Genomic DNA, 13181 nt, shown 5'->3' on the forward strand with positions numbered 1-13181 from the left:
TATTGCTTAAACCAGTATTTGTCAAAATATAAGTATGATTGGGACCACAATTTAGGACTTGACAATTAATTTTACTTGCAGTATATGTTAAAAAGGTGTTCAGCTACAGGCTATCATGTGAATAGAAATCTGTCCCTAAGTTGAAATTTCCTAAGGAGTTGAGGTAAGAAATAACATGGACATATTATAAGCATAAACATTCTGAAGTCAAACACACAGATTAAAAATTCACAGGATTGTCTCTAAATTATCTAATAAAATAGTCATCATGCTGAAATAATCATTATCAACTTTTCTACCTTTATTATCTGTTCTTGTCTGCTTCAGAAAAATTAGAAAATTAAATGCAAAATCTTTCCATTACTGCACTGTTAAAGCTGTAAATTTAAAAACAAATCAGACTTTCACCAATGGACAGATCATCCAAAATGAAAATAAATAAGGAAACACAAGCTTTAAATGATACATTAAACAAGATGGACTTAGTTGATATTTATAGGACATTCCATCCAAAAACAACAGAATACACATTCTTCTCAAGTGCTCCTGGAACATTCTCCAGGATAGATCATATGTTGGATCACAAATCAAGCCTTGGTAAATTTAAGAAAATTGAAATCGTATCAAGTATCTTTTCCGACCACAACGCTGTGAGACTAGATATCAATTACAGGAAAAAATCTGTAAGAAATATAAACACATGGAGGCTAAACAACACATTACTTAATAACCAAGAGATCACTGAGGAAATCAAAAAATACCTAGAAACAAATGACAATGAAAACATGATGACCCAAAACCTATGGGATGTAGCAAAAGCAGTTCTAAGAGGGAAGTACATAGCAATACAATCCTACCTTAAGAAACAAGAAACATCTCAAATAAACAACCTAACCTTACACCTGAAGCAATTAGAGAAAGAAGAACAAAAGAACCCCAAAGTTAGCAGAGGGAAGAAATCATAAAGATCAGATCAGAAATACACATGAAAAAGAAATGAAGGAAACGATAGCAAAGATCAATAAAACTAAAAGCTGGTTCTTTGAGAAGATAAACAAAATTGATAAACCATTAGCCAGACCTATCAAGGAAAAAAGGGAGAAGACTCAAATCAATAGAATTAGAAATGAAAAAGGAGAAGTAACAACTGACACTGCAGAAATACAAAGGATTATGAGAGATTACTACAAGCAACTCTATGCCAATAAAATGGACAAACTGGAAGAAATGGACAAATTCTTAGAAATGCACAACCTTCTGAGACTGAACCAGGAAGAAATAGAAAATATGAACAGACCAATCACAAGCACTGAAATGGAAACTGTGATTAAAAACCTTCCAACAAACAAAAGCCCAGGACCAGATGGCTTCACAGGCGAATTCTACCAAACAAACAACTATCCTTCTCAAACTCTTCCAAAATATAGCAGATGGAGGAACACTCCCAAACTCATTCTATGAGGCCACCATCACCCTGATACCAAAACCAGACAAAGATGTCACAAAGAAAGAAAACTATAGGCCAGTTTCACTGATAAACATAGATGTGAAAGTCCTCAACAAAATACTAGCAAACAGAATCCAACAGCACATTAAAAGGATCATACACTATGATCAAGTGGGGTTTTTATCCCAGGAATGCAAGGATTCTTCAATATACGCAAATCAATCAATGCGATACACCATATTAACAAACTGAAGGAGAAAAACCATATGATCATCTCAATAGATGCAGAGAAAGCTTTTGACAAAATCAACACCCATTTATGATAAAAAAAAACCTTCAGAAAGTGGGCATAGAGGGAACTTTCCTCAACATAATAAAGGCCATATATGACAAACCCACAACCAACATCCTTCTGAACGGTGAAAAAGTGAAACCATTTCCACTAAAATCAGGAACAAGACAAGGTTGCCCACTCTCACCACTATTATTCAAAATAGTTTGGAAGTTTTAGCCACAGCAATCAGAGAAGAAAAAGAAATAAAAGGAATCCAAATCAGAAAAGAAGAAGTAAAGCTGTCACTGTTTGCAGATGACATGACACCATACATAGAGAATCTTAAAGATGCTACCAGAAAACTAGTAGAGCTAATCAATGAATTTGGTAAAGTAGCAGGATACAAAATTAATGCACAGAAATCTCTTGCATTCCTAAACACCAATGATGAAAAATCTGAAAGTGAAATTAAGAAAACACTCCCATTTACCACTGCAACAAAAAGAATAAAATACCTAGGAATAAACCTACCTAAGGAGACAAAAGACCTGTATGCAGAAAATTATAAGACACTGATGAAAGAAATTAAAGATGATATAAATAGATGGAGAGATATACCATGTTCTTGGATTGGAAGAATCAACATTGTGAAAAGGACTCTACTACTCAAAGCAATCTACAGATTCAATGCAATCCCTATCAAACTACCACTGGCATTTTTCACAGAAGTAGAACAAAAAATTTCACAATTTGTATGGAAACACAAAAGACCCCGAATAGCCAAAGCAATCTTGAGAAAGAAAAACGGAGTTGGAGGAATCAGGCTCCCTCACTTCAGACTATACTACAAAGCTACAGTAATCAAGACAGTATGGTGCTGGCACAGAAACAGAAATATAGATCAATGGAACAGGATAGAAAGCCCAGAGATAAACCCATGCACATATGGTCACCTTATCTTTGATAAAGGAGGCAAGAATATACAATGGAGAAAAGACAGCCTCTTCAATAAGTGGTGCTGGGAAAACTGGACACCTACATGTAAAAGAGTGAAATTAGAACACTCCCTAACACCACACACAAAAATAAACTCAAAATGGATTAAAGACCTAAATATAAGGCCAGACACCATAAAACTCTTAGAGGAAAACATAGGCAGAACACTCTATGACATAAATCACAGCATGATCCTTTTTGACCCACCTCCTGGAGAAATGGAAATGAAAACAAAAATAAACAAATGGGACCTAATGAAACTTAAAAGCTTTCGCACAGCAAAGGAAACCATAAACAAGATGAAAAGACAACCCTCAGAATGGGAGAAAATATTTGCAAATGAAGCAACTGACAAAGGATTAATCTCCAAAATTTATAAACAGTTCATACAGCTCACTATCAAAAAAACAAAACACCCAGTCCAAAAATGGGCAGAAGACCTAAACAGACATTTCTCCAAAGAAGATATACAGATTGCCAACAAACACATGAAAGGATGCTCAACATCACTAATCATTAGGGAAATGCAAATCAAAACTGCAATGAGGTATCATCTCACACCGGTCAGAATGGCCATCATCAGAAAATCTACAAACAAGGGCTTCCCTGGTGATGCAGTGGTTGAGAGTCCGCCTGCCGATGCAGGGGACACGGGTTCGTGCCCCGGTCCGGGAAGATCCCACATGCCGCGGAGCGGCTGGGCCCGTGAACCATAGCCGCTGAGCCTGCGCGTCTGGAGCCTGTGCTCTGCAATGAGAGAGGCCACAACAGTGAGAGGCCCGCGTACCGCAAAAAAAAAAAAAAAAGAAATCTAGAAACAATAAATGCTGGAGAGGGTGTGGAGAAAAGAGAACTCTCTTGCACTGTTGGTGGGAATGGAAATTGATACGGCCACTATAGAGAACGGTATGGAGGTTCCTTAAAAAAATTAAAAATAGAACTGCCATAGACACAGCAATCCCACTACTGGGCATATACCCTGAGAAAACCATAATTCAAAAACAGTCATGTACCAAAATGTTCATTGCAGCTCTATTTACAATAGCCAGGACACGGAAGCAACCGAAGTGTCCATCAACAGATGAATGGATAAAGATGTGGCACATATATACAATGGAATATTACTCAGCCATAAAAGGGAACGAAACTGAGTTATTTGTAGTGAGGTGGATGGACCTAGAGACTGTCATTCAGAGTTAAGTAAGTCAGAAAGAGAAAAACAAATACTGTATGCTAACACATATATATGGAATCTAAAAAAAAAAAGTGGCCATGAAGAACCTAGGGGCAAGACGGGAATAAAGACACAGACCTACTAGAGAATGGACTTGAGGATAGGGGCAGGGGGAAGGGTAGGCTGTGACAAAGTGAGAGAGTGGCATGGACATATATACACTACCAAACGTAAAATAGATAACTAGTGGGAAGCAGCCACACAGCACAGGGAGGGAGATCAGCTCGGTGCTTTGTGACCACCTAGAGGGGTGGGATAGAGAGGGTGGGAGGGAGGGAGATGCAAGAGTGAAGATATATGGGGACATATGTATATGTATAACTGATTCACTTTGTTATAAAGCAGAAACTAACACACCATTGTAAAGCAATTATACTCCAATAAAGATGTTAAAAAAAAAGATAAAAACAAATCAGAGAATATGAAAGTTAAGATCCTCTTAGTAACATTAACTTGTCCGACATTGATTATATATAATTCCACTATTGCTGGTTAGTGTTCTAAGTGTACACTTTATTATAAGGCATAAGAAATGTAAAGAAATTAATGCTGTTATTAAAACTCTGACTTTTCACTCCCTTGAGTTATGAAGGTTGAAATCTGCAATCTTAACATTGTATTAGCATAAGATTCTGCAATTTAATGAAATAAACTGGTTGAGAAAATGAACTATGCTCACTCAATGAAAATGCTGTCTGTTTTCTTGAATGGAACACTTAGAGCACCTCATTTAATGGTAACAGATGAAAACTTTAATAACTTAGTAGTTTTTATAAACACTGATAAAGTTACCTCATAAAACAATATTATTGTATATACCTACAAAATCTGTAAAATAATGTTATATGAAGTTATCAAAATTCTTATCCATTAAATAATGGAGACAAATTCATATACAGTATAGTGTTATCTACCTGTCAAATATATAATTAATTCAATTACTGTTATTGCATTTGTAAAGGAACTAAAAAAGCACTTGATAGAAGGAATAATAAATAACATTAAGATCCCATTGTTCTTATGAAGTTTGTAAAGAACTACAGACTAAAAGGAATGAAAGATAGAAAAACAAACATAAATGATAAGTAACTTTAAAATAAAAAAAATAATAAAATAAAATTAAACCCCCCAAGAGGGCCAGAGTCTTTGCAGGGTTTGTTCAGTGATACATAAAGTGTATAGAACAGTATCTGGGCTATAATAGCTGCACAGAAACATTTGTTGAATAAATTAACTTGGATGGTATCTTCAATAATACAGAAGTTCAAAAGCTCCTCTTTATAGGTAGTAAGAGTCCTTGAGAAAGGTTTAACAGCAGGGCAAATTTGAGTAACCAGCATAGCAACTATGCACTCCAAAAAAAAAAAAAAAGACCAGCAAAGTCAAGTATTTCCACAATGAAAATCCATCCAAGGATATTATCTGAGACTAGTGGCTGCACTTCAGGCTATTTTACTCATAGTTACCTCATGGGGATAAACATCGAAGGTAGGTGCATTAAATTCAGAAAGACACTATTAAAATGATCACATTCCCTTGGAAAGCATCATGTGTGTGGGGTGGGGGAGTAGCTCATACATGATATGGTGATGGTGGTGTTGGTGATGATGGTGGTGATGATGATGGTCTCATATTTCTCACATCACTTGAGATGTTCATCTAATTAATCCCTGAGAAGCATCAGGAAAGCGTGGTGAGTCTTCCTTAGGTGGATGCAAAAGGACAAAATTAAATATCTTAAGAGGATTGAGAAAGAGGTAATGGCAAGTAGTATAAGCCTCCCATAAATGGGAGACATGGTGAGATGTTAACAGAGTGGAATGATACCCATTCTAGAGTGGGTCAATTAAAATTATTCTTTGGAACCTATAGCACAAATATATATGTCAACTTGTTTATTCACATATTCAACAAATATTTATTGAGTATCTGGTATATTATTATGGGCCCTCTAGGAAGGCGACACATGTTCAAGTCCTGTGATATGCCGATATGCCAGTGATATGCCAATGAGTAAGGCATAGCATCTGCCTTCTAAGGATATTATAATAAACTACAGGAATTAAGAAGCAACAGTTAAAACACATAAAGTTAGAAATATACAATCTTATATTTCTAAAAAGTACAGATATGATTAATCCCTAAACATACCTTTAATAATGGCTAAAGCACATCTATTAAGGTGCAGCAAGATAGGACCCTTTCACTTTGGTCTTTCATATTCTTTGTTAGAAAGAATGCTGGATCTAGGAGACTGCATTTACTCACAATGAGCTTGTGAGGTATGTTTTGATCAGGTTTTATGGAGGATAGAGCAGGCTGGCTGCTCTGATCTCTGTTTATTTCAGAGGAACTATGTCTCAGCTACCTTGCATGTACAAAAATGGTTAGTGCTAAACTCCTGACTCAGATAAGACCTGACCTTTGTCTCGCAAGATATATATTATCTTTGTCAAGGCACATGAGCCCACTTTGTTTGGTTCTAAATTGATAGCCTTTTCAATCTTTTAATATCATTTGAACAACAAAATAATCATTAGAGGCTTTAGTAACACAATCAGCAATGGCTTCTTAAAGTTCGATTCAGAAAGACCTCCAAGAGCTGCCAGCATCCCCAGAAGCCATGCCTCTGTTAGCCCTTTTAGGGAGGTGTCTTAGTCTGTTCAGGCTGCTGTAACAAAATACCACAGACTGGCTTATTACAACAAAAATTTATTTCTCACAGTTCACTCGTTATCTGGTGAGAGCCTGCCTTCTGGTTCAGAGAGGGCACCTTCTAGATGTAACCTCACGTGGTGGAAGGGGCAAACTAGTTTTTTGGGGTATCTTTTTATAAGGGCTCTACCATCAAGACCTAATCACCTTCCAAATGCCCCACCTCCTAATGTCAATCCCCTTGAGAGTTAGGATTCCAACAAAGGAATTCTGTGAGGGGACACAAACATTCAGTCCGTAACAGGAGGAAAACTGTGGCCAGACTCATCTGTAACAATCAGTTCATTCTGTAGAATGGTGGTTTGTAGGACACCTGAGAGAAATCTTCACCATATTTGAAATCAAAGAGGCAGCATTATAGTGTTCAATAATTTCCTATTTATCTTCATCTAGAAAATGTACTTTTTAGTGTCAAACATGAGAGCTTCCTTCTTGAGCTTACTCAGCTCCTTAACGCAGTTGCTGCTGAGTTTGCAAATCCACATAAGTGAAGGGCCCAGATGCAGAAGTTAAAAAGCTGGGTAAGAATGAGGCCTCTTTGTCTTCATAACTGTATATACACAGCCCAAAACCTGTTAGGACTACTTGAGTATTTTAAGGGCTGGAAGACCCTGATAATGAGTTTAAGAACTATTTACTGGAAGACCAAAAAAAGGCTTGGAAAATCTTCAAAGCAACAGATCATATAGATGCTAGTTAACATTTTTTAGTTTAAACCCTCTTAGAAACAACTTATTCAGAGCAACATAAAGATCTGGACTTAACTACTTGGGTAAATGTCGCTCATACTACAATTTCAATGAAAAATAGTTATGGGAGACTGAAGGCCACAAACATATTTCATCCAGTTTTATTTCCTCACATTTCCCCATTGAACTATGTCTTTGAGGGAAAGAACTATGTGGGAAATAACCTCTCATATCCTCCTCTTTTCCAGAGCAGAGCAAAAATAGCACTTAGCATGTACAACAGAAATGACAGCTCTTATTAATAATGCTCATATCAGTCAGTGAAATATCTAAAAGAAATTTCTCTCACATTTTCATCAAGACAGTGTGCTAGATTACATAACAGAGAGACCAAGGCACCAGTTAGGCAGGAGAAGTATAGAGAAATTTAGAAAGAGAAAGACAGAAACAGAGAAGAAGAGAGACTGAGGAAGAGAGATGAGAAGAAGAGAGATAAAGGCAGAAAATTCTGAAGAAACTACTTACTTTCATAATAAATACACATTTTTCTCATATTTGGAAAAGTTAAAATTTTACAGTTGAAATTGTCTTTTCATTTTTATTAGATATGGCGTGGGACAATATAGTCTGTTCTGGGTTTATGGACTTGAAAGCCATAATCTCAGTCTTGTCAAGATAAGCATTAACAACTAATATTTTAAAATAGAATTAATTAGTGACTCACACTCTCATTTTCCTTCCAGGACAAAGACTCTTCTTCCCTATTCCACTAACATCTCAGCTACTGGATTTCCTCTGATTTTTTTCAAAAAACGTTTTGAGTGACACAATCAACAGAGTGAAAAGGCAACCTAAAGAATGGTGGAAAATATTTGCAAATCATATATCTAAAAGCTGTTAATATTTAGAATATATAGAGAACTAAAACCAACAACAAAAACCCTAAATAACTCAATTAAAAAATGGGCAAAGAACTTGAATAGACATTTTTTTCACCGAATATTATAAATATGAAAACATGGAGCGTATGAAAACATGCTCAACATCACTAATTGTTGGAAAAATGCAAATCAAAACCACAATGAGATACCACTTATACCCATCAGGATGGCTACGATCAGAAAAACATAAAATAATCAATGTTAGGGAGAATGTGGAGAAATTGGAACTCTTCTGCACTGCTGGTGGAAATGTAAAATGGTGCAGCCACTATGGAAAACAGTATAGTGATTCTTCAAAAAATTAAAAATAGAATTACCATATATTCAGCAATTCCATTTCTGGGTGTATATCCAAATGAACTGAAAGTAGGGTCTCTAAGAGATATCTGTACACTTATGTTCATAGCAGCAATATTCATAACAGTTAAAAGGTAGAAATGTCCATGGATGTATGAATGGTTATATAAAATGTGGTATATACATACAATAGAATATTATTCAGCCTTTAAAGGAAGGAGATTCTGACCACATGGCTGAACTTTGAGGACATCATGCTAAGAGAAATAAGCCAATTAAAAAATATTTTATGGGGCTTCCCTGGTGGCACAGCAGTTGAGAGTCCGCCTGCCGAAGCAGGGGACACAGGTTCGTGCCCTGGTCCGGGAAGATCCCACATGCCGCGGAGCGGCTGGGCCCGTGAGCCATGGCCACTGAGCCTGCGCGTCCAGAGCCTGTGCTCCGCAACGGGAGAGGCCACAACAGTGAGAGGCCCGTGTACTGAAAAAAAAAAAAAAAAAAAAAAAAAAAATTGTATGATTCCACTAACACAAGAGACCTAGAATAGTCAAATTCATAGAAAGTAGAATGGTGGTTACTACGGAACGGAGGAGAGGAAAACTGGGAGTTGTTGTTGTTTAAATTTTTTTAATTTAATTTATTTTTTTATACAGCAGGTTCTTATTAGTTATCTGTTTTATACATATTAGTGTATATACATCAATCCCAATCTCCCAATTCATCCCACCACCACCACCCCCCTGCCACTTTCCCCCACTGGTGTCCATAAGTTTGTTCTCTATGTGTGTCTCTATTTCTGCCCTGCAAACTGGTTCATCTGTACAATTTTTCTAGATTCCACATATACGTGTTAATATACATTTGTTTTTCTCTTTCTGACTTACATCACTCTGTATGACAGTCTCTAGATCCATCCACATCTCTACAAATGACCCAATTTCATTCCTTTTTATGGCTGAGTAATATTCCATTGTATATATGTACCACATCTTCTTTACCCATTCGTCTATCGATGGGCATTTAGGGGGAGTTATTTAATAGATATAGAGTTTGTTTTGCAAGATGAAAAGGTTCTGGAGATTGGCTGCACAATAATTTAAATATATTTAACAATACTGAATTACACACTTAAAAATGGTTAAGATGATAAATGTAATGTAATATGTATTCTACCACAATTAAAAATAATCCAGACTTTAGTAAAAAAAAAAATTTGTAATGTCTCAATCTTACAACTTATGTGGCAGAAAAGCATACTGACAGGTGAAAAATATATGACCAATTATGTTCAAATAGGGTCGAAGGGATCAATCAAATGCTCATTCCTCAAATTTTAGTACTTTTTATCCAGCCAGTTATCCTAAGTTTTAAGCATCTGAACTATACTGTTTTGGTTCTCCAAAGATTCTCTCAGAAATATCTGCATAAAATTATGCATTTTTAAAGAGAAAGTTCTGCTCATTTCTCTTTTAATCTTTGATCTATTCATACTTTAAGATCAATTCAACATTTCTTACCCTGTGGGGGGTCTTCTATGACTGTGCTGAACACTCTTTCCTGTGGGCTACCATTATGGCTTACAAGTAACTCATTTATTGAATTTACTGCCCAATTACCTTTTTCCTATCTGTGAGCTCCTTAAGGGTAAGCATGCTTCCTCTTCATCTATGTGTCCCAAGAACTCAGCAGAGAGCCAGGCAAGAAATAAAAGTTTAGTATTTATTTATGGGATAATGGTGAAGCTAACTCTTGTAAAACCATCTTATTAAATAATTGAGAAATTAGTTCCTCTTAGAGATCAGAACTATGGGGGGATAAAAGCCCACTTGCTCCTTCATCTTACTAAATGTTATTTTACCAAAAAATAAAATATAATTTTGTTTTTCTTTTTTGATTTGAATATCAAGAAACTAAATGCCAAAAGTTTGTCCTAAATAAAAGTTTACCCCTAGCATTAGTAACCTAGTATGAGTAATCTGGTATTATTACACCAATACCCCATCCTCTCTTATCCTTGCATCCATGCTACTGTAACATTATCTTGTTATAAACTATCTCAAGTCTATTTCGGAAGGAAGTGAGATATGATTAAAATATGTAAAATATGCAATATAAAGCTAAATAGGAAGGTGCTGCTTCAAAGTTGTCTTTAGTTTCTTTTCTTTGTTCCATGAATAATGTCTCCCACATTTCCGTAGAATCCTAAACAGCTGCACTCTCATTACTGCAATATCTGTTCTTATATGCTTTATCTTGTCTGGTTCAGTTCTGAGTAGGCGGTATAGTCTGTTCTCCATAATTTGTTTTCTAATGTATATCCACTTGTGTGTCACATTAGTTATTCTAGTTTTCCTTAAACTGCAGCTAAATTAAGCTATTTTTCAAAGTAATACGACAACCTAATGAAGACCCTTTCTATGTAAGATATGCACACTTTAGTTGGTATAATTAAGACAACAGAAAATATGATTTCCTTCATAACAATCTTAAACTGTAGAATTTAGGAGATCTGTATCTAGATTTAGATTTAGGATAAACTGTGATGCTTTAGAAAAGTCTTTTGACGCCTTAGGACTCGATTACCTCAAAAGTTCTTTCCAAGTCTAAAATTATGGATCTATCAGTAATGTCTAGAATGATAGTTGAGGTTCTAAGCCCTTGCCTGGAAATAAGCATAAGTACTCATCAGTTTATACAATGCTTTCTACAAAAAGAAGCTACCCTGAATATCATGTTAAAATACTTCTTTATTCAGATTAACATAAAATAAAAAATTCGAACTGTAGAATGCCAGATTATGCTTGCATTTGCTATGAACTTCTTAAGTAAGTATATTGTCAACATTATACTACTTTCAATACAACATAGTTGCAAATATGGCTTCTCAATAATCATATAATTTCTCATCTTGGTATCCAGTACGGACATTAGTCTGGTCCAACTTACATATCCAATCAATATATGAGGATATCTTATGCCTTAGTAATTAAAGCCAATTTCCCCCTCAGACTAATTTCATCGCTGAAATATACTGCAAGTTTATTCCTACTCTCACTGTTATTTGCTCCTTGAAAAACATATCAGACCCTTTCCTGACAAACCAAATACCCTGAGTTTTGCAAGGCCTACCTGGATCATCTCTTCTGTGAAGCATTATCGGGCTATCTAGTACTCAGACAGCTTAAAATGACCTATCCATTTTCTACATTTTTGTAGTACCACAGAATTCATCCCTAACTTCTAATTTAACACCTAGTAATACATCAACTCCAGAATAGAGCAGCTAGTTCATCCATAAGCACACATCCTCCTTCTTGCCACACGTTTAGACTGTACTGCCCAACCTCTTTGCATCTGGGTGAACCTTATGACTAGTTCCGGCCAATGCCATGTGGGCAAATACGACATTCAACTACTCTGATGCCTGGCCTATGAAACTTTGAAAATCTTTCATGCACTTTCCTCCTTTGTACTTTTCTTCTGGCTGTACACAGAGGATTCAATAAGGACTATAAGCTTCTAGGTGATCACAAAGGTCCTAAGTACCTCCACGAATGAAGGGATGGAATGAAGCTCCTCCCTCTGCCCCAATATACAACTTTATATGGTACCCTTGTTTTTCTTGGGTCGTTTTTTACTTCCCTCATTGACCATAAATGACTGAGAATATACCTCAATGCTTTTTGGAATTCTGTATATAAGCAAATACAATTATTTAATAACATTCATTCAACATAAGCATTTTTTTTTTTTTTTTTGCGGTATGCGGGCCTCTCACTGTTGTGGCCTCTCGCGTTGTGGAGCACAGGCTCCGGACGCGCAGGCTCAGTGGCCATGGCTCACGGGCCGCTCCACGGCATGTGGGATCTTCCCGGACTGGGGCACAAACCCGTGTCCCCTGCATCAGCAGGCGGACTCTCAACCACTGCACCACCAGGGAAGCCCAACATGAGCATATTTTAATAGAAAATGCATATTGTCTTTAGATTTATACTCTCATCACTCAATAATATGCATTCCATATTCATACAATATTCTAAATATTTAATTATTTTTAAAAATTGCATACTATTCAATGATCATGCTAATCATATATCTGTATAATTTTAAAAAGTAAAACAAAAAATTAACGCTTTAGTATTCACTATGAAAGAGAATAATGGCCAGATTTTCTTCTGATTGGTGTTCTCTGTAGGTGCTATAATAAGTAATATAAAGCTAGAAATTGAAAAAAGAAAATCTGTAAGAGTCCATGAACACATTCTCAAGTCACTGAAATAACACACAGTTGGTGTATGAATGAGTTCATGAATCATTTATCAGTGGTGACAGAAATAGAAATTATTTCCCTCAGAAGTCTATCTTTATTACAGTACCCTGTAAATATGTTCAATATTTGAATCTCTACTTTTAGGGAGGGAACTAACATTAATTGAAGGCTTATTCTGTGCCAGGTGCTTTACATAAATCATTGTACTTACCCCTCACAACAACTCCTTGAGGTAGTTATTTTTATCCCCATTGCAGAGATGAAATACCTTAATGAAGAAAGAACGCAGCTCACAAATGGCAGAGCCCTGACTGGAAC

The 13181-nt window shown here is 36.1% G+C and overlaps 1 protein-coding gene across 1 annotated transcript in view; it reads right to left on the reverse strand.

Annotated features, from left to right (window-relative positions):
* The window catches only part of KCND2 (potassium voltage-gated channel subfamily D member 2), a 474303-nt gene that overhangs the window by 390117 nt on the left and 71005 nt on the right, over positions 1-13181 (reverse strand). The gene's annotated exons all lie outside the window — the stretch shown is intronic.

Source organism: Lagenorhynchus albirostris, chromosome 8, assembly GCF_949774975.1.
Source record: "Lagenorhynchus albirostris chromosome 8, mLagAlb1.1, whole genome shotgun sequence".
NCBI lineage: Eukaryota > Metazoa > Chordata > Mammalia > Artiodactyla > Delphinidae > Lagenorhynchus > Lagenorhynchus albirostris.